The sequence below is a fragment of the Lactuca sativa genome, chromosome 5 (genome assembly GCF_002870075.4).
Source record: "Lactuca sativa cultivar Salinas chromosome 5, Lsat_Salinas_v11, whole genome shotgun sequence".
NCBI classification, from domain to species: domain Eukaryota; kingdom Viridiplantae; phylum Streptophyta; class Magnoliopsida; order Asterales; family Asteraceae; genus Lactuca; species Lactuca sativa.
The window spans coordinates 107,519,679-107,537,453 of record NC_056627.2 but is presented as its reverse complement, the minus strand read 5'-3'; the positions used below and the strand labels follow the sequence as shown (position 1 = coordinate 107,537,453).

At 40.3% G+C, this 17,775-nt stretch overlaps 1 long non-coding RNA gene across 1 annotated transcript; it reads left to right on the top strand.

Moving 5' to 3' along the window:
• The first annotated feature begins 7,527 nt into the window (after positions 1 to 7,527).
• On the top strand, positions 7,528 to 13,246 carry LOC128126423 (uncharacterized). Its single transcript, XR_008224337.1, has 2 exons — positions 7,528 to 8,611; positions 13,081 to 13,246. It is a non-coding gene; the product is annotated as an uncharacterized LOC128126423 (long non-coding RNA).
• The last annotated feature ends 4,529 nt before the right edge of the window (positions 13,247 to 17,775 follow it).

The following is a 17,775-nucleotide window of genomic DNA, read 5'->3' as shown; positions in this document are numbered from 1 at the left end:
AGTTACATAGAAAGACCATTTCCGAGAGCCAGGCAACAGAGATGCTATAGGGTACACGGTGAGGCTATAGGTAAGGTTGCATAGCAAGACCGTTTCCGATAGCCAGGAAATAGAGATGCTGAAAGGTAGTAGGTAGTAGGGTTGCTGTCGAGATGACCTCCTTGCTGGAGAGTAACCTTACTATAGAAAGTTGTAATGTGGATAACACTTCATCGATCGTCCGAGCACAAGAGAACCATGATGACTGTGAGAGAGGAAGCACTGAGATCACGGTGTTGGTTTTGGAATAAGCTTGTGATGCGTGACTTATGGTGCGCGACTTAGGAGAATATCTTGGGCTTAGCAGCCAACGATCATGGAGATGTTACGCGGGAGAGCATTGCGCAGAATGGATCGGGCTTGGCTGCAAGTGATCGTAAGTACATCACGCGGCAAAGCATTGCGTGGATTCATATAGGCAAAGGTTGCGAGCCTTTGAGCCTCCTTGGCGAAGCATGCCGTTATAATTGAGTTGAGCTGAGAAGTCAGGCGGCTCTACGCAAGGGTGTTGAACCTTGCATGCGGAGTGTGCCGCTATAATGGCGTCGGGCCGAGAGGCCAAGCGACTCGAGGCGAGGGTCCTGAACCTCGCATGAGGAGCCTGCCACTATAATGGAGTCGGACTAAGAGGCCAAGCGACTCGAGGAGAGGGTACTGAACCTTGCATGCAGAGCCTGCCGCTATAATGGAGTCGAGCTGAGAGGCCAAGCGAATCGAGGCGAGGGTACTGAACCTCTCATGCGGAGCTTGCCGCTATAATTGAGTCGGGCTGAGAAGCCAAGCGAATCGAGGCGACAGTATGAACCTCGCATGCGGAGCCTGCCGCTATAATGGAGTCGGGCCAAGACCTCCCATGTGGAGCCTGCCGCTATAATGGAGTCGGCCTGAGAGGCCAAGCGACTCGAGGTGAGGGTACCGAACCTCGCATGTGGAGTCTGCTTCTATAATGGAGTCGGGCTGAGAGGCCAAGTTTCACACCCCAAAACTGGAACTGCAGAAACATTCTGGGGTGGATGACGTCATGTCAAGTATCACAACATATGTAGTATAGTAATCAAAGTACAACAACCATTGCATTAATAGTAATAATTTTTACATGGTTTACATTTCATAGCAACATCAAAGTAATACAAGGAATAATATATATGCAGCTCGGTACTAGGCTGTCTTCAAAAAAGCTCCCGGGATGTACCTGTCTATCGCTGACCTGAGAATACAAGTTATTTTGAAAGCGAGTATCAGCATTTTATAATGTTGGTGAGTGCATAATTATTTAGTGTCATTTGTATAAATACGCATTTTTTATTCAAAATAACTTTATGAACAATAGTAGTTTAGAATCTACGGTGTATTAGCGTCCGTTCCAGAAAATCCTATATTTTCTAAATAAAAGCAGTCTTCTACCAAGACCCGACAGACTTATGCTTTAAGGAGTAATTTTCCAAGAAATACTATCATTACCAAAATACGGTATTGACTTTAAAGAAAATATGAGAATATCACTAGTAAAAATACTAAGGGAAAATAACATATGTCTCAGCAGTAATACTGCTGACTAAGGCAAAAGAAATCATAGACTCCAGGAGAGTATCGAATGAATGATACGTCTGGCTCAGTCTAACAAAAGGAAGCATAGACTCCAGACAGTATCGAATGAACGATACCGCTAGCAAAGTCTAGAACAAAGAAATACAGACTCCTGACAGTATCGAGTGAACGATACAGCTAGCAAAGTCTAAAACAAAGAAAATTCAGACTCCAGACAGTATCGAGTGAACGATACAGCTAGTAAAGTCTAAAACAAAGGGCGAATGTGAACCCGTATGTAACCATGCTGATCGAAGATAGAGTATCCGATGACCCTCCAGGTCACGCGTAGAGGTAGTGGCATTATGTCACCCATGGACCTTACCGGCGCGGACTGTAGCTAGTAGTCTGGGTGTGGGAGTGTCAGTCTCATATAGATCTATACACATGATGTTCGCTCTCCTTCCCGGAGACTCTGGTTACATAGCGTTGGTGCAATTAAGCGTCATAGAGGGGAATTAGTGTGTCACATTCTAAAGTAAAAGAGAGAGAGAGGGAGAGAGAGAGAGAGAGGGGTAGAGATAGAGATAGAGATAGAGATAGAGATAGAGATAAAGATAGAGATAGAGATAGAGATAGAGATAGAGATAGAGATAGAGATAGAGATAGAGATAAAGATAAATATAGAGATAGACATAGAGATAGAGATAGAGATAGAGATAGAGATAGAGTCTCCTAACTATTCCTATAATAGTTACTAGGGTTCCAGAAACATGAATAATAGAAGGATGCATGTACTACTCAAGGCGATGAATTTGGCTGAGAGAGAGAGAGCCTTTATGTCCATACATGTATACATGATATATAATTAATATTTAAATGGCCTTCGGATGGATACCTGATACCTACCAGACCACATCCCAACGAGGAAAAGGAAATAGGGCGAACTAGCCTTCCTAAGTCCTTTAAACATTATTTATATAACTATACAAATATAGGCATGCATTTAATGAAATAAAGGCATGGAAGGAAAACTTTTGTAAAACCTTTGGAAAACCTTTACAAATAATAATTTACGGTTTGATGTCATTTTTGTAAAACAAGCTTTGAAATGATTTGATAAAACAGTTTAAGTGTAGAAAACCTTTGGAAAACCTTTAACAAGAAATTACGACTTGATGTCTCTCTAGTAACCAAGCTTGAAAAACCTTTGGAAAACCTTTGAAAAACCTTCGGAAAACCTTTCGAATACTTTTGAAAATCTAAAAGAGAAATTCATACTTTAACAAGAGTTGAAAACGAAATTGGAACGTCTTAAGCTGGATAAAACAATTAACATGTAAAAATCTATTTTGCTTTACAGTTACTAATCACATGTGATTTATCTAATAATTGTACAGTTTAACTTGTATCCCCCCTATAAAAGCAGTTAAAATCATTTAAAAGGTTATTTCAGGGGTATGAACTCACCTGTGGCGAGTGGATCGGATGGAAGTGTCGGTCGAGTGCTCGCTGTCAAGTGAAGACTTGAACACACTTAATGACCTAGTAACATATGAAGACATATTTTTACATACAATTAGTGATTATAATACTAAGTAAACACATATAAGCATCCTAATGTGCGGAAAACACTTTGGTCAAGTGCTAGGAGGCTATCGGGTTGCAATAAGGGAGTGTATGACCTAGTTAGGGAGTTTACTCTTCAAGAGTAAACTCTTTATGGAGATTTCGGCCCTAAGACCATATCCCCATGATTTTACGGCCGTAAACTCATGGGTGGTGTGTTCTTGGATGTTTACAGGCCTAACGACACTCGCGGAATTAGGCTAGGTTCAAATCTAGGGCATAGGAAGGGGTTAAGGCTCCAAATGAACCATTTAATGGAGTTCACAGCTGTAAACATAGAGTTTACGGCCGTAAACTCTCACTTGGTCCTTTAATTCATGATTTAAGGTCTTAAATGCAAGAATACAAGGTTCTATGCACTATTCCAAGCCAAGGGGGAAGTTAGGGCATCATTTGGCCTTCTTAAGGGAGTTTACGACCCATGGACCAATCCTTGGGGGGGTTTACGGCCGTAAACTCCTAAATCCATAGATTCTTTGATCTTTAATGCTCCTACTTCATTGGTGGTTGATTCTAGACATTTACCCAAGTCATAGGAGGTGTTTAAGGGTAAATTTAATACCTTAATTGGTGTTCACGGCCCATGAAAAGGGGTTTACGGTCTAAGAGTGTTCTTGGGCCATAAACTCATGTTTACCCCTCCAAATACAAGATTTTGGTGTTCTAAGCTCATACATGCAAGTCCACAAGTCATACCTAAGCCCTAGGAGTGATTTGGAAGGGTTTTGGGGCTTCAAAACCACATTTATGAGTGTTTGCGGTCCAAGAGGGTTCTTGGACCGTAAACACATTATTATGAGGGTTTTGGGTGATTTAAACACGAATTGCAAGTGTGATAAGCTAAACAACAAGCTAGGAAGGTTAACTTACCGTTTTAAAGCTCGAAGGGGCGATTTTTGACCAAAACCCGATTTGTGGAGAGAGAAAGCTCCTAAGGTGTGAAAAGGTAGGAATGAAACCCACTCAACCCTTATATAGGGTTGAGTTTATAGCCTGGGTGGGGGTCCACCCAACACCAACCGCATACGGGGTTTTTTGCGACTTCCGTTAAACACGGAAAATATTAAATTATACCTCCTTGTTTCGTTTCGCTTGACGAATATTATTTAAAATATTGCAATTGGCTTAAATCCGGCCAAAAATATTTTAGGATAAATTTGGCTAATTTTTGACGTGCTTAATTACGGCGTTTAAAACAAACGGAAATTTCGGGTTGTTACACCAAGCGACTCGAGGCGAGGGTACTGAACCTCGCATGCTTGGGCGTAGCACCCTACAATCTATGTGTCTAGCTCGTGTGATCAGTCTGGGTTAAAGCGGAATGGTGCCTGATGCTTTGCTGCGTCCCTAGTCGTACTAATAATTGATGTCCCAGTGTCTTGGCTATTTGCAGAGAGCTATGTGGCGGTGCTACTTAAAGGTTGATAGTGTAGCTGTTGTTAGGAGGTGCGTAGCGAAACTGCTGTCAGGAATTGGTCAGCAGGGCCGCTGAGGCCCGGGCAGCAAGCTACTAGCGATAGATGAATAACATGACTATTGAGAGTTAGGCAACAAGACTACCGAGAGCTAGACCACAAGGCTACTCTTTCAATCCGGAATAGAATAGTGCTTTCGAAGATGCACCATCATGCATAGTGTCGGTTCTTCATGTACTTTAACTCTTCCCCTTGGGAATACAAATCACTTCTACATAGTGTCATACCAACCCTTCCCCCTCTTTTTTTTTTGAAACGTTGTCGAGTGGTTAGACCGCATCTTCTAGGGTCGGGCTTAACTTGAATGGATTGAAGCACATGAGTATTGGGTTGTTGATCTTTAAAAGTAACCCATGTTTTTGTTATTGTTTGTAACTCCCGTGTTTCTAGGCTAGGCATTAATATTGACATAACGGTCTAGGTTAACCATTGTAACTCATTTAGAAGAAATGAAAAGGAATTATGTGAATTATGTGTTATATGCTAAATTATTAGGATTTAATTAATTAAAAATAAAAATGAGCGTCAAAAATTAAATTTTAGATAAAGCCGATATCTATTAAGAAACTTGTAGTGCGCGTGACAAGGATTACAGATATATAAAGAATGCCGAAATCCGAGTTATAACAAAGAAGTTATGAACTGTCGAAGTTTCACGATAAACCAGTACGGTGCCAAATGTCGTAAAAAGTGAGTTTTTGATAAACTACTTTTTAGCCTTAGTGATCTAAACGAAACTCATATTGTTCGTTAAACCGAGAAGTTCGATAAAAAGAACGCCAAAATCTGACTTCGTATGAGTAAGTTATGATTTTTCGAAGTTTCAGCTTAGCAGTAGACAGCTAAAAAATCGAATTTTAGATCGAGTGATTTTTAGCCGACACGACCTAAACGAGAATCGAAGGTCTCGTCATTAGTAGCGCAACGGTAAAAAGTGTGACGAAAACGGACGTCGGATGAAGAAGTTATGATTTTTTAACGGATTTCCTGTCCCGGTCTGGTAAAAATAATAATATAAAAATCAAAGTCAAAATTAGCCGACGAAGCCTAAACGAAAGTTGTAGAGCGTAATTTTACCTACGCGTGCATATAAAGAACGTCAAAAACGGAGCTCGTATGCGAAAGTTATGAATTTTAGAAGATTTTGGCACAAAATTCGAGAAATTTCGCATAGATAAGCTTCACCCAAAAATGCCACGTCACCCTCGCTGCATGCTTGCCACATGTCTGAACTGCTGAGTCACCGGAGGCCAGCTGGCGAGGCGTGTCGCAGAGCCCGGTTTCTCAATAAAACTCTCAGTTTTCTTAGAAACGATCGTTTTAGGAAACGAATTGCTGCCCGATTTTCATTAAATCAGGTGAGTGTGTAGTTAATTTCACCTTACACATAGATATAAAGTATTTTACATAAAATACGTGTTGTGTGAATATATATTGTTTGTTTATTTGAGATGGGTGTTAAAGGAATGATTTATACAGGTTTTTTAAATAATTTAAATTGTATATGTATTTTTATCTAAAAAAAATGTTGGGTAAAACATAGATAGATGAAATAGTGGGTGTGATAAAAGGTGAGTTGGATAGATGAGATGATCAGTGATAGAGATCATGAGTTGAGAGTGAGTGGTGAAATGAGATCATGAGTTGATAGTGAGGGGTGAAGCCCTTACCCAAACGTGTGGTGTGAGTGGTGCAATATGAGAAAAGCCCTTACCCAAACGTGGGCCCCCGTCATTCAGCAGAGTATGGATGACAACCATGGACTATTCTAGACGGTCTGTGGAACACTAGCAGGCCCGCAACCTGTAAGTGTAATGAACTATATCTTCATTTGATGTACTCTAAAAACCCATTTACATGTATTGCATGGGGGATACCTGTAAATAATATTGTCGATAAATGAGAGCTATGGACTTAGCACATGTTGAATAAACCTTGGCAGCTATGGACTTAGTGCCCGTTGTATAAACCCCGGTGACAAGGTGACTTTGTGTCTATTCCATAGGATAAATCCTTAGGAAGGAGTAATAGTTGACTCTTACGGTAAACCCTTAAGAAATAAATAAGATAATGGGGTTGGGGTAATTCGGTTGATTGATTGATGTTTAAGCATATTATATTATGTATTGTGGGTTGAAAACCCTATATGCTCACCAGGCTTCCAAGCCTGACCCACTCAGCTTTTTATGACTACAGGTAGTGGAACCCGAGCATAGTCGGATGATGATGATGAGTGATTTTAGATTATAGGCCAGTAGTTATAAATAACTGTTGTAAGGCTTATAATGTCTTGTTTATGCTTTTGATTTGTATCGGAACATGACATCCCGAGGTTTTGATATAAAAGGAAATTATATATTTCTTAAAGAAAGGTTTTGACAAACTTTTATCATGTTTTGTTTTGGGGACCAATTCCGCAACATCTTTTAAAAAGATTTCTCTAATTTTATTTTAAAAAGCATAAATTAAATCGGTCTTTTTTGGCCGAGAAATTAAGGGATGTCACATTATTGGTGTGGTGTGATAAGATGCCAATTTGCTAGAGGCCTAGAATATGTTAGGGCCCAAAATGAACTTTGTAAGGAGCCCACATGAAAATGATGAGCCCAATTTCTTTTTCTTTTTGTTTGTTCTTAAAATGTCAAGTTGGACGACAACACATCTTGGAATCAGATTTAATCTTGACTGAAGTGGGAGCAAACGAGCATTTAGTTGTTGATTTTTCTTGCTAGAATGGGGCCAAAAAGATGAAAATTTGATGTAGGGAAGCCCACATTGTTAAAATAAATTCAAGAGCCCATTTGGAAATTACTAGCCCGATTCCTTTTTCCTTCTTCTTTTTTAATATGTCGGGTAGTCCAAGTTGTCATGCATTTCTAGAATCAGGTTTATTGGACGAGATTGCAACACATGGGCATTGGATGATAGGTTACTTTACTTATGCAAGAAAAATTGGGCCATTTGCTGCTTGCTTAGACAGCCTAATTAAAATGTCGATGAATTACTTGACCCATTTGTAGCTTATGAGTCCAAGGTGAGAAACAGTAGCCCAATTACAATTTGTGAACCCACTTAACAATTGATTAACCCAAGTCATTTCTTCCCCCCGATCGTGTACCAATCCATTCGTTTCCCATCAGTTTTAGGTTTAGGCTTCCAGGGTATCCTACGATTTCACGACGTTGAAAGATAGAAAACGCCGAAGATCGTTGACCATAGCGAGATTGTTGGCGACTTAGGGTTGCTGGAAGTCGCCACATGTGTTCTTTGATACCGGTTGTGGTGATTTTGGTGGTTCCCTGCTGGATTCTATAGAAACATCGGTGTTTGGGCTCATCGGTGGCGCTACGTTGCTGGATTGTCACTTTAAGGTGGTCGGCGACTGGAGTTGGGTGTTTCATCAAAGCTTAGATGATATCGATGATGGCGACACTGGATCTTGTAGGCGACATAGCAGGACATTATCTCTGGAATTGCTGTCATCTCGGAGGTGCTAAATGTGGCCGACATTGGTCAAGCTTCTCTCGTTGGCGGCATTTGCTCGGAGGTTGATGTCAACCAGTTGGAACTGGACGGATAAGGCAGTTTGCCTATTGATTTGATTTGGAGAGACCCATTTGAGAAGGCAGATGGCTTGGTGGAAGGGGTAGCAGCAGCCAAAGACCGGCGGTGATGTTGAGGCTTTGGTTCCCGATGGGGGATTTCTTATTAGGGTTGCCTCGTGATAGTGACCGGCAAGGCTGAAGCTTTGATTGCCGGCAGCGAAACGAGAAAAACAGGGGGCCGTATTATCTGCGGGCGCTGTTAGGAATGCTTCATCGGAGTCGGGGATAGTTGACTAGCTGGAAATGACCGTCGATTTTCAGGGTTGCTGTCGGCGATGGGTTGTTGCTCAGCGCGTGCTGGTCTACGTCCAACTTCCGAGGGAGAGCTAGACCAAGGTGGGTCCCATCATAGGCCTTGTACTTTTCTGCCAATTGTTGAGTGTTGTATGAACTAGGGAATAGGACTAATTAAGGTAATTAATTTTTCAGTTTGTTCACATGTAGGTAACTATCTTTTTTTTGTACACATCTAGGTAACAAACTTTTTGGAACTGTTCACATATGACCATTACGACCTGTTGTAGCAGGTGACATCTGGCTATAGTAGGTCATAATGGTTACATGTGAACACTTTCAACAAGTTCGTTACCTAGATGTGTACAAAAAAAATAGTTACCCAAATATGAACAAAACCAAAAGTAAGAGTAAATTACACGAATGGTCCCTGTGGTATGGGGGAATTTGTACTTTTGGTCCCTAACTTATTTTTTTTTAATTCGGATGGTCCCTACTATTTATTTTTGTTGCGTTTGGTCCATGTCTTACCTAAAAAGACTATTGTGCCCTTATTAATTTAATTTTTTAATTAATTTTCTTATTTATGTATTTTTTTATATGCTTAAAAAAACTAATAGAGCTCACATATCTGTATGTCCTCACCATCTCATCACTCATCATCCTCAACATTTATTTCTTTTCCATCTTTAATGACATCGAATTCTTCACCATTTATTCTTTTTCGGTCCTTCAACTCCAACGAACCAGCACCACAACCCACTAAAGTGAAGAGACAGTGTGTTATGGTGTTTGTTCACCAAAGTTGAAGGACCAAAAAAAGGATGGTGAAGACTTCCATATCACTAAAGATATAAATAAAATAGAAGTTGCAGATGATGAGATATGGGATGGTGACCGGTGCGACTCAGATTAAATTTCTCAAATGTGGTTTTAGGTTTACGATGAGGAAATACAGATATGTGGGGCCTATTAATTTTTTTTAACATATAAAAACAAATACATAAATAAGAAAATTAACTAAAAAAATAAATTAATAAGGTAACAATAGTCTTTTTTAGGTAAGACAGAGACTAAGTGTGCAACACAAATAAACAGTAGAGACCATCCGAGTTAAAAAAATAAGTTGGGGACCAAACACACAAATTCTCCTAAACCATAGGGACCATTCATGTAATTTACTCTTACTTTTGGTTTTGTTCATATTTGGGTAACTATTTTTTTTGTACACATCTAGGTAACGAACTTGTTGAAAGTGTTCACATATAACCATTATGATCTGTTGTAGTTGTATGTAACCTGCTATAGTAGGTCATAATGGTCATATGTGAACAGTTCCAAAAAGTTTGTTACCTAGATGTGTACAAAAAAAAGATAGTTACCTATATGTGAACAACCCGAAAAGTTAATTACCTTCATAAGTGTAACAATTGGTAAAAATAGGAACGATCGTACGATGCTATGTTTTGATTATTAAGCAATATGAGTATTTCATCAAGAATGGTTGAAGGAATTTAACCTCTTTTATTTAAATAAGTTACTGTGAAATATAAAACAAGTAGTTATTGATAAATTTTGTTATGATGTATGGCTACAAACCATCACCGGTTTGTGAAATTAGCATATAACATCATTTGAACGCAACAAACTTAATTTTTGTATCAACATGTATCTAGTTGATAATTAAGTTAGGTTCTATGTAAAACGTGTGCTTAATAGTTGTGTAGGATCTAAATTCGACAAATATACGAACCAAAGTGACAAAACGTGTTTAACGATATGGTTAACCGGTTAAATGTCACGAAATTATACATTGGTCAATAAATTTTATATTTAAATAAATTAAAATATAAAATGAATTATTATAAGGTATAATTAGAATGTATTTAAGTGTTTTTGAATAAAAAGAATAAAACATAAACATTAAAGTTCAAATACACAAAAACTACATTGTTATTTTATACAAAGTATACATATATGTATTTGTATATATGTATTATTATCTAGTGAATGACTAGTTATGGGTCATGACTTAAAGTGATTTCATGTAAGTTTTATGATGTCTAAATCAATTAAGATAAGAGAATTGGTGGACATAAGTGTCAACTTAATTAATAAGTGCTTAATCACTTAAGACATTTTACTAAGAATGCTTCTTAATCCCTCTTCTAATTTTCGAGATTACGACCTTCCCTCTCCTTAACTAGAACTCCTAACTAACTAAATAACTAGTAGTTAGTTAGTTAACTAACTCTATCTCTAAGCAACCACCCAAGCAAGTGGCTAGACAAGATCACATCACTTAAACTCACATCCCATCACAAGCTAGTCTAGGTTTTGTCCCCTTATCCTCTTCCACTCTTTCCTCCTTCATATCCACGAAATTTACTCTTCATTTTACCCTAATTTGACCATCCAATACTCCAGGGAATTACTCTCAACCTTCATCTCATTTTCAGGAACAAGAACTTCCTTCCAAAGCCATCAAAACCATGAACAAAAGGGTTGCTGTCCCTTTTGTGTTTCAGCCACCATTTCACCCATCTACACCTTCCTTTTGCTTGCTATTTTTACCACCAAATACCCCTTGAAGTTACTTGTTATCATACTCAAAATTATTGATTCAAAACAGTGAGTAAACTACCCTTTTTCTTGCTCTTTTGCTGTGAAATTTTCGTGACAGCAACATAGCCAAAAGAGTGGCTGTTTTGGAGCATCAAACCAACAACCAAAAGTTCATCTTCAACCTTCCATTCTTCAAGTATTCACATAAGGTGAGTTCATACCCCTACATTTTCATGTTTTCTTCAAGTTTTAAGGGGGGGAATACAAGTTAGAACACTAAACATAACTTAAATTTAAATGACAGCTTTATACAGAAAAGTTGAGTCCTGTTCACGGACTGTTTTGACCATCTTAAACTTAATATATTTCAAAACTGTACAATATGCAAATATTTCAAGTTTATACCTTTCTAAGGACTACTCGCACGCATTCATACGATTTTTCTACAATTTATGGCGATTTTTATAAAACTGCCTGTCATTTCAGAAGTGATTTCGGACCAGTCTGTGAAGATGTTCATTTTCACACTAGTTTGAGACCACTAAAAATCATAATAAAAATTGGGAACAAATTAGACTAATTTTATAAACTCTCAGAGGTGACGGATTTAGTTTTTGACTTACGATTATTTTTCTATGAGTTTTCTAAAAACAGGGACAGTAAAGGGTAAAACTGTCAAAAGTGATTTATAGATTTATTAACACCTTCTAACATTTTTAAGCAATGTTTATACATTAAGGAAGTTAAAACACAATCATTTAAATATGTTTAATTACCATTTTTACAAAATTGATAAGTACAAAAAGGTCTTTAGTATCAAACTTAAGGATTATTTCATGCAAAGTTTCTAATAAAAACGTAAGAATATGAACAACAATTACGAAACATACCAAATCATCTTTTAAAACTTATACATATATATAACCATATACATATATATGTTTTGTTTACAAACTTGTCTTCTACATCAAAAATTTCACTTTACTCGTTTTTATCAAATGAATCACTTGTGATTTATTACTGCTATGTGAAAACTCTTGTCATACTTTGCATGCACTAGATTTATACAAAGTATTTAGAAATTCCAAAGTATCCTTCGTTGTTAAACCGTTTTAATACATTTTAAAAAACTTATGATTTATGTATTGTCAAAACTTTGTGAGAAAGGATGATCTTTGCATACAAAACTATTACTTTAATACAGACTTAGTTGAGAATCCGTGAGACAAGTACATCTTCAAACACTGCCTTTTTGCTAGAAGGTATCGCTACAAGTCCTGTCTATAACCAGAGTCTCCCGTTCGGAGAACGTGTCAAATGTGTATAGATCTATACGGGAAGTCATGATCCCGCGCCCTGACTGTTAGCCACAGTCCGTCTTTTGGGGTGACAATTTGTCATAATGCTACGACGCATGAAGAACGTCGCTACAGGCATATTATGTTTAGTATGGTTATAAAACTCATCGGATATACAATTATTATGGTATTATACTTTTATGAACGAGTAGCTATTAAAACTATTCTTCATCTAACAAGTGCGATCTTCGTATAGCTTTATTATATAAAACTATGCCACAACTTTTAAGCACGTCGGTTGCTTGCGATTTTCGGTCTTAGAGACTGCCAGTTATGTTAGGAAAATAAGGGTTTTTCCTGCATCTAAAACAAACAACTAATAGGAAAATAAGGGATTTTCTTGGTGCAACTATTTACAACTTATAACACGAACATTCATATGCATTTCATCCTTTTATAAGAAAATAAGGGTTTTTCTTGGAAAGCACAACAAATCATATCTTAACTATTAGGGAAAATATGGGATTTTCTGGATCTAATACATTCATTTTCAACCCAACGAATCATAACTCTTTTCATTTGAAAATACCGCGTTTTCTGGAAAACATACATGAACTTTCGAATGGCGTACATTTTCTCAAAACACTACCTATGAACTCACCAATTTAATTGTTGACACTTTTTCTTTGAAATAACTTGTATTCTCAGGGAACCGCTAAGCAAGTTTGGAAATCAACTTTTGAGGATTAACGTGCTGACGTTAATTACTTCTTTTGAAAGATGTTTATGTATTTATCTTTTGAACATGTAACGAATACAATTATGTAAACATTTTGGAAACCTTAATATGTATGGTGGTGTGTACTTTCCTTTCTATGAACTGTTATGATACTGAATATGACGTCCTCCGCCCCCGAACGTTTCCGCCGTTCTGGTTTGGGGGTGTGACAATAAGTCATATTCCCTATGAACTATGTGGGGCCTATACAGTGTGTAGTAGACAAAAAGATGAATGGAATTAGGTTGTATAGCTAGTTACTCCCCCCTCACCTTTTTGGTCGAGCATGAAACGACAAAGAGCCATACAACTGTTGTACTTTGTTTTTTTCTTTGTGTTGATGTGAAAAAGTGTAACAACGTAAATTTCAAGGCAAAAATTTTATTTTTGTCACAACCATTTTCACATAAATATTTTATAAAATATCCAACATTGGTTATCAAACATATCGTTTCCCAAGATCACAAGAGATCAAATCCTCTCTCTAGTGTGTACGAGTCACGTCGGCGCCTTTCCACGGTCCTCGCTAGTACCTGAAACACATAACACAACAATTGTAAGCATAAATGCTTAGTGAAGTCCCCAAAATACCCTTACACACATACGCCTTACCAGGCCATGCTCAACACGACCTTCCGGTCCATGTGTCTCAGGGGACTTCGGTCCCAGTCCCAGTAGACCTTCCGGTCCTACTCGTATCGACCTTCCGGTCCATGACTCCCTGACCTTCCGGTCCACGTCATAATGCCTTCCGGCCCATATCATACATAGCATACATATCACATACATAACATACAACGCATATCATACAAAACATGCATCTCATAACATACAAGACCTTCCGGTCACACATAGGTACCTTTCCGGTACAGTATGGTGAGAAGACTCACCTCGTATGATGTCTAGAATCTCACGTGCTCGATATCTCGGAATCTCGAAACAAGGACCTAGCCCCGCCTAAACACAACAAATAATCATTCTAATTATTATCGGCTTCCAAGGCTATGCTACGTCCTTTTTCACTTTCCCACAAAAGGGTAAAAGACCATTTTACCCCTCCCTGACTTGAAAGTCCACATGTTGACCAAAACCCTAAAAGTCAACAAAAGTCAATAGCAAGCAGTACGCGAGGCGTACCAGCTCCTGTACGCGGGGTGTACCCGTGCATTCCAGAAACGGGGAAAGCGACCCATTACGCGGCGCGTACTGGGATTACGCCCAGCGCACATCCCAGTTTCTCACTTCTTCATTCTAATGTCTTAAACGATTAAGACATAACCCCATATTCCATATCTAGCCATTTTAATACTTCTTAATCCATACAGTCGAAACCTTTAAGCCTTTGCATGGCTATAAAGGTTCCCCACACCTTCTAACACCTTTCCTTTCACCTCCAAGAGTCTAGATCTCATGCATGGCTCAACATTCACGTCCAAGATTGCATTTTTATGAACATACAACTCACATAGCTCGGGAATATGATAGATCTAGGCCAATGGAGACTACTTGCTCAAAAAGTCTCCATCTTGGGACCAAAAACCCTAGAAATTGGTCCAAGAAGCACACCATATAAACTACAAGCCAAGATCTGAACTTTTTACCTCAGGAAGAAGCTCCAACCTTTGTAGTCCTCAGATCCACAATTGACCACCAACTTCTAGCCTCCACAATGGTCTCCTCTTCTCTTTCACCACCTTGAAAAGGCACTTTGAAGCTTAGAGCACTCACACCCAAGCTAAAAACTAAGGAAATGTTCTCTTAGGGTTTCTTTCTGAAAGATGGTGGCTGAGGGACAAGACCATCTCATTCCTTTTATAGCCCTCAAGTCATATTACGGTTTTGAGTGTGGGTCGGTTATGCCCGGCGTAACCCTAGGTACGCCCAGCGTACCCAGATGGAACCGCGTACAGAACAAGCGCGCGAGTACGCGCAGCGTACTCCTTGTACGCCCAGCGTACTCACAAGCTTAACACTCAACACAAAGGACCCAATATGACAACTTGGAAAAGATGAAAGGTTAAATAGTTGAACCTGAATTTCGGGCTGTTACAATTCTCCCCCACTGGAACCAGACTTTGTCCCCGAAGTCTTATACCGAAAACAACTCCGGATGCTGCTCCCGCATCTCCGACTCGGACTCCTACGTCAGCTCGGATCCCTTCCGATGCTGCCACTGAACCTGCACCAATGGCACGTCCTTGTTCCTCAGAACCTTGATCTTCCGATCCCGAATCGCGATTGGTCTCTCGGCATAATCCAGGCCCGCATCCACCTGAATATCCTCCATAGGTACTACTGCCAACTCGTCGGTTATACACTTCCTCAACTGAGACATGTGGAAGGTATCATGAATCTGGCTCAACTCCGCAGGTAGCTCCAGACGATATGCTACTCTACCTACTCTCACAATCACTCTAAACGGCCCAATAAACCGGGGCCCCAGCTTGCCCCTCTTCCTGAATCGGATCACTCCTTTCCAAGGAGATACCTTCAGGAGCACGAAATCACCAACTTGAAACTCGAGCTCAGATCGCCACCTATCCACATAACTCTTATGGCGACTCTGAGCGGTCAACAACCTCTGTTGGACCTGCTGTATTTGCTCTGACGTCTGAAGTACAATCTCCGTACTACCCATCACACGTTGCCCTACTTCTCACCAACATATGGGGGTCCTACACCTTCTCCCATACAACAGCTCGAAAGGTGGCATACCAATGCTCGAGTGATGGTTGTTGTTGTAGGAAAACTCAGCCAAGAGAAAATACGTGTCCCAACTCCCTCCGAAATCCAGTACACATGCCCGAAGCATATCCTCGAGCGTTTGAATCATCCGTTCACTTTGCCCGTCCATCTATGGGTGGTATGCGGTACTGAAATGCAGCCTCGTAACCAACTCCTCGTGAAACTTCTTCCAAAATCTAGAAGTAAATCGCACATCTCGATCTGAAACAATCGAGATCGGAACTCCATGCCGCGATACCACCTCCCTCACATACAACACTGCCAACCTCTTAGCAGAAGAGCTCTCACTGATGGAAAGGAAGTGAGCGCTCTTCATCAACTTGTCCACAATCACCCAAATTGCATCGACACCCGTCGCGGTCCTTGGAAATTTGATGATGAAATCCATGGTAATCTGTTCCCATTTCCACTCGGGAATCTCTAATGGCTGCAGCTTACCATGTGGACGCTGATGTTCGGCCTTAACCCTACGATAGGTCAAGCATCTCTCTACAAATCATGCGACATCCCTCTTCATACAAGGCCACCAATATTCCTTTTTCGGGTCCAAATACATCTTAGTGTCCCCGGGATGGATCGAGAATTTCGATCGATGAGCATCTTCCATCAAAATGGTACGCGTTCCGCCCATGGACGGTACCCATATCCGACCCTGAAAAGTCATAAGCCCCCGGCTATCGATAATGAATTCCGATACCAGCCCGACAACTCGCTCTCTCTTCTGGCTTTTTGACCTCATAGCCTTAGCCTGGGCCCCACGGATAGCATCCAACATCGGGGTCATCACTGTCAGTCTCAAACATACATCCCGCTATGGGGCGCCCTCCGCCCTTCGGCTCAGAGCATCGGCTACAACATTAGCCTTGCCCGGGTGGTACAGGATCTCACAATCATAATCCTTTACCCGTCCAACCACCTCCTCTGGCGCATATTCAGGTTGGGCTGATCCATCAAATACTTCAAGCTCTTGTGGTCCGTGTATATCGTACACCGAACCCCATACAGATAATGTCGCCATATCTTGAGAGTGAACACTACCGCTCCCAGTTCCAAATCATGAGTGCGATATCTCGACTCATGAGGCTTAAGTTGCCTCGATGCATACGCTATCACATGCCCCCTCTGCATAAGCACCGCTCCCAATCCGGATATCGATGCATCACAATATACCACAAAATCCTCCATCCCTTCCGAAAGGGCTAATATTGGGGCCTCGCATAACTTCTGGCGAAGTGTCTCAAATGAGGTCTGCTGCTCCGGTCCCCATGAAAATGCAACACCCTTCCGGGTCATCTTGGTGAGTGGCACAGCGATCTTGGAGAAATCCTTAATAAATCTCCGATAATAGTCGGCCAATCCCAGAAAGCTCCTGATCTCGGTGGGTGATCTCGGCACCTCCCACCTCATGACTGCCTCAATCTTGGCCGAATCGACCAATATCTCATTCTGGTTGACGAGATGTCCCAAGAACTGAACCTCTCGTAACCAGAACTCACACTTGGATAATTTGGCATACAGCCTCTCCGATCTCAGAACTCCAAGGATCTCTCTCAAATGCTCCTCATGCTGTTCTTTGGCCCTCGAATACACCAAAATATCATCAATGAATACGATCACCGACCGATCTAGCATCGGCCTGCACACCCTGTTCATGAGATCCATGAACGCAGCTGGTGCATTGGTGAGCCCAAAAGGCATCACCACAAACTAGTAATGCCCATAACGAGTTCTGAATGCTGTCTTCTGGATATCTTCATCCCGAACCCTCATCTGATGATAACCCGAACTCAAGTCTATCTTGGAGAACCAAGATGCCCCCTGCAACTGATCGAACAGATCATCGATCCTTGGCAACGGATACCTGTTCTTGACCGTCAATT